Source organism: Dioscorea cayenensis, chromosome 15 (genome assembly GCF_009730915.1).
Source record: "Dioscorea cayenensis subsp. rotundata cultivar TDr96_F1 chromosome 15, TDr96_F1_v2_PseudoChromosome.rev07_lg8_w22 25.fasta, whole genome shotgun sequence".
NCBI classification, from domain to species: Eukaryota; Viridiplantae; Streptophyta; class Magnoliopsida; order Dioscoreales; family Dioscoreaceae; genus Dioscorea; species Dioscorea cayenensis.
Window position 1 is genome coordinate 17,492,987 of NC_052485.1, and position 5,485 is coordinate 17,498,471.

Here is a 5,485-nt window from a genome sequence, read left to right on the forward strand (position 1 = left end):
ACCCCCAAGGCCACCGGGTGTTGGTGAACCTTGGGGGTTTATCATGTATTTTCGGATGATTACTTGTTAATTCTATGCTTGGGTATTTTTGAGATCTAATCCATTGTTTTCATGCTAAGTGTTACACCAAGGAGAAATCCGTAGCTCTTTTATGAATGATGCATGTAGATGTGACTTGCTCGCATGTATTAGGTCATGAATGGATTAGAAGGGGGATACTTGTATCATCACACCGAGAAATTGGGTGTTTGGTAGCCCTCCATGTAGGTTTAATCCGAAGAAGAGTAGGTTTATTCCTAAGCGAGATTTCCTTGTACTTAATGCAATCGTAGGAATGTAGATTTGGAAGAAATTCCTATCTATGTCCGTATGGGATTAGGGTTCAATCGCCGAGAAATTGGGGTTGTTCTAATCTTGGAATCTCATGGTCCAATTTACCCTTGCATCATTAAATCATCATCCATGTTGCATGATAACCCCTCAAGGGGATCCACATCCATAGGCCTTTGCACTTCATTGATTCTCTTGCTTGCTTATTGCTTGTTCTCTCTAATTTGCTAGCAAATCTTGTGTTTAGTTTTATTTGTATTTAGTAGAGTAAATCCATCACTTAAGACATTAGGCTAGATAATAGCTCGAGAAGGAGTAATAGGAGATCCTTAGCCCCGTGGAATACGATCCTCGTGTCTTTGCACGAGGTATTACTTGGCGATCCCGTACACTTGCGGGGAAGCGATCAAGTTTTTTGGCGCCGTTGCGGGGACATTAAGGAATTCTAGGAAACTTTTTAGATTATTACTCTAGCCATTTGTCTTTTTCTTTTTGTAAATATTTGTCTTTCTTTTTGTAAATATTTGTCTTTCTATGTTTATTTTACCCCTGCTATCCATATTTATTTATTTTCCTTCTTAATTGTTTTCTTTGTTACCTTGTTGATTTTTGTTTTGATTGTTGACACAGGGCCATGGACTTTGAAAGAAAACTGATTGGCGCTAAAATGTTTGCACTTGAAAGAGAGATGGATGAACTTGATGCGAAGGAAGCACGCCAATGCAACCCATACCTTGATGTGTACAATCCACATTGGGGGGGGGGCACCAAATTTCTTCAACGCATCATCATACTCAACAATGGGGATGCACTCACCAAGGATTGCTACAAGTTCCATCCTTTCAAGAACCGTGGCATTACCAACCTCCAGTTGACCATAGTAAGCAACTTAATCAATGGGGATTCAATACACAAGATGTGTTTGCCAGTTTCATGATGTATGCGGATGCCCAACTTGAAGCTAGGAATGCAAAAAATTTTAATGCCCAACCCTCTCTTCAAAGTGTGGAAAACAAGATGGGAGAGTCTTCCAAAGAATCGGTCAAATTGCCACCATCTATAGATGCCCTATCTGAAAAGGGCACAAGAATTGAAGAGAAAATCAATGAGATTGTGGTGGAAGCTCATATTGAGGTGTTGGAGGTGGAAGAAGTAAATGGTGTAGCATCAATACCTTTTGAGCAAATGGTAGAGGCTTCACCTCAATGTGAAATTGAAGAAGGAAAGGGGGAGGATGGCATCATGGTCATGAAAACATGTGAGGAAGTAGAAGAAACTCCATCGACCACATGTGAAGATGCTACTTGCCTTAACATAGATTTTTCCATCCATCCATCAATTTTAGTTAAGTGCAAAAACAAAATTCCGGGAATTGTATTTGAAGATGGGGGGAGGAAACCAATGTCATCCTTGAACACACCAATGCCGGGCTTGGACAATTCCCAACCAAAAATTTTTCCTTGGCGGCCCAAGCAAATGTTATGTGCACTTGAAGTTCATCACACCATGGTTGAGAAAAAAATTGTGGATAGGATGTTAAAGCCACCAATTGTTCCACCTATGCAATGCTTGACAAGTTCTCAACCAAACTTGTTCCCTTGGAAGCCCAAGCAACTCTTTCGGATGATCCAAGGTAACTTTCCGAGTGTCGAGGAAGAAAATGTGGGTAGGAGGTTGAGGCCATCCAAGGATCCGCCCATGTTTAAATTGCACAATTCCCGGCCCACGCTCTTCCCATGGAGACCAAAAGGTAACTCATGCCTGGCCTTCAATTTGACAGCATCCTGGAAGGTATGTTTCGTATTTCTTGGTAGTTCTTTTGCAACTTGTAGCCGGGATGAACACACCATTTTCAAGCCTCCTTAGGTAAGGAACAAGGTACGTCAGGCTCGTGACGTTAAACAAGCGCTTCTTGGGAGGCAACCCAAGCATTCGGGGGCGTTTGCTTGCATTTTTCGTATTTTTAGTTCTTAGTTCATTTCAATTTTCATATTTCTTAGACTTGTTTGTTTTTGAATAAGTTCATGCTCATACACTTGGCCCATTTCTCTCATCATTATTATTGTGGTATATTTGTGCAACTTCTTGAGAAACACATGTTTAGGTGTTAATTCATGTGCTAGATCGTTGTTTTATTCATTTTAGTCATTTTTGGAGAAGTCTTCAAACTTGCTTTTTCATTTTTACATCATTTGAGGTAGGTTTTCGATGTTTTGAATGGTCTTAAAAGGTATATGGCCTTACTGGGCCGTATGGAGGCCGTCTAAGTTGCACACAGAGCTAATCCAGTGGCTTTGTGCCGACTTAGACGGCCCCCCATACAGCCCCCTTACGGGGCCGTCTAAGTCGGGCCAATTCCTCGACCAAGAGGTCTTTTCCACCCATACGGCCCCTATACGGGCCGTATGGGGGCCGTATGTCTCGGTTCTTGCCCATTTAACCCTCATCTCTCTTCTCTCTCTTCTCTTTCTTCCATTCTCTTCTTTTCTCTCTTTGTCCACCGACTTTTTCTCTTCTTTCTCACTCATTTCTTGGCCAAATCTCCTCATTTTTTCTCCTAAATCTTCTCCTCATCCATTAGAGATTTCGATCTAGTAATTTTCCTCGAGTTTAACGCTAGTTTTCTCAAGATTTCGTCGGTATGCTTTTTCAATGCCCTAGTTTTATCTTTTTTTCATTTCTTGGGCATTCTTGGAGCTTTTTGTGGAATTTCTTTAGCATTTTGCTTGGTTTTGTATGGTGTGATTGTTATGGATGAAGTCTCCCTTGAATTTATGTAAAAACAATTTTTCAATTTTTCATGTTTTTTGGGGAGGTTCCGTCGAATGAATGAGCAGTCCATACGGCCCCCCATACTGCCGTATGGACACTATGCATCATATTTTTCATTGTTTCTTCATCCCATGCGCAAAATTTGGAATCATATTGGATTCCTCTATGCTTGATTGTATTTTTCATGGTTTGTAGGAATCTTGGGGATGGAGAAATTGACAACAACCATGGAGTTATGTTTATACCTCACTGGTGACCACATGGAACAAGATGTCATTTTGTGATGAGAGACCTAATTCTAAGGACATGGATGAGCATGGAGACTTTATTTTATTGTTTAGACTTTATTTCCTAGTTTTTGTGTTCTTTTTGTATTTTGCTTTAATTTTTGTTGATTACTCCCTAGTTTCTCCCTTGTGTTTGTATTTGTGAATTTTTTGTGGAATGATGATGTCCCCTTTTTGCCTCGCAAGGCATTGAGGGAATTTGGTGAGCTTTCCTAGGTTTTAAATGGAGGTCGAACAAGACATGTGTTGCTCACCACACCTTTTGTCGAGTCACACCTCATGACGAACACAAGATAAACCGGGGAAGTTTTATTTTTCACCCTCCTCAATTATTTTCATTGCTCCATCTTGCATGTTTTTCATGATTAGTGTACATTGAGGGCAATGTACAACACTAAGTGTGGGGATGGGTGCATTTCATGTTTTAGGAACATTGTTTACATGCTAGTGTTACCAATGATGGCTTTATTCATTCTTGTAAGATTCTTTTAGCTTGGACTAATGATGGATGTGAGTTACTTGTTTTTATGCTTTATTGAATCCTGTTTCACCCCATAGTATTGTCTTGTGCACTGAATTTTTTTGTCGATGCCCTGGGAATAGCCAATGTGACTACTCTAACTCTCTTGTATGCTTAACACACTACTTTGAGTACTTGGCCTTAGAACACTAAGTTCTATCCTTCAATGTTTTCTTAAGAACTTCTAAGTCTTGTTGAGCTAATCCGAGTTTTGTGGCATGTAGTGTACTCTGAAGATGTGATCTAGGGTGAGAGTGAAAGTGAAAAAAAAAAAATGAGTCTATGTCAGTATTCCTCTGCTAATGAAGCATGAATGCGTCTATGTAGACTGTAATCGAGTAGTTGGGTGGCTCTTGTGCCTAACCAGCATGTGCATCCTCTAGAAAGATTTTAAAATGATTTTGATGCAGTCTACGTTAGTCGGACTCGAAAAAAAAAAAATGTTGAATATTGAGTTGAAAATAAAAACCCTAGTGATCTTTTTGAGTACCTACCAAAGGTTTTGAAAAGAAAAAGGATTTAGTTTCAAGCTATAGAATTAGAAGGATCTTACTTGGCCATTGAAGTAGCACTTAGTAGTTTAAGACTTAGTATTCTTTGTATGTGGAGTGATTAGCATCTAGAGCTGTGCTGATTGAAGTCCTTGAGCTAGACCAGATCAGGGCAAATGAGATAAAGGATTCACTTACACGCACATACATATTAGGGGTGAGACAGGATATTTTTATTATGCTTAATGACTATAACTCAACATCTATGTTTCATTGTCCTTTGCTTTTGGAATCTTATATTTGCTTGAGCCAGAGGTATTGCATTTAGCCACTTCTCAGTCTCTTTGTTTTTCATGAGTTGTTTGCTTGGGGACAAGCAACGCTTAAGTGTGGGGATGTTTGATAAGTGTCTAAATGTAGGTGTTTTCATATATGTATCGTATGCACTTTGCATGTATTTTGTGAGGTTTGATGCCCGTTTCGCGCTTAATCGTCTATTATTTGCTTTGTAGGGCATATGGAAGCCATGGAGAACAAGAAGATATCATTTTGGCAATAAGAGAAGAAAACAGGAATTTCATACTACCCCCATACTACCCAGTATGGGGGCCGTATGCACTGTAGCAGCGGATTGAGTTGGTGTTCTGTCCAGATTTCCATACTACCCAGTATACGGGGCCGTATGGAGGCCGTATGCACCCCGTCTGGAACGCGAATCTAGGGTTTCTGTGTGCTATACGACCCCCATACGACCCCTATACGGCCCGTATGCCTCGGGGGGTATATATACTCACTTTTAGGGCTGATTAAAGAACTTTTTGTTGGCCGACTTTTGGGAGATCATTGGGGAGATTTTGGGCGACCTTGGGGAGGAGAAGAAGGGCGAGAAAGCTAGAAGATCATTCAAGCCCAAGGTCCAAAGCTCTCAAGGCAAGAAAGCAACATCATTCAAGGGGAGATCTATCACGACTTGAAGGAAAGAGACCCACGGCTAGAGGAAGCGTCATTCGGCATTCCTTTGGTGGGGGAAGCGTCATTCGGCACATTCTTGCCTCTTCCTTCATCATTTCATCTAGGGAGTGTCT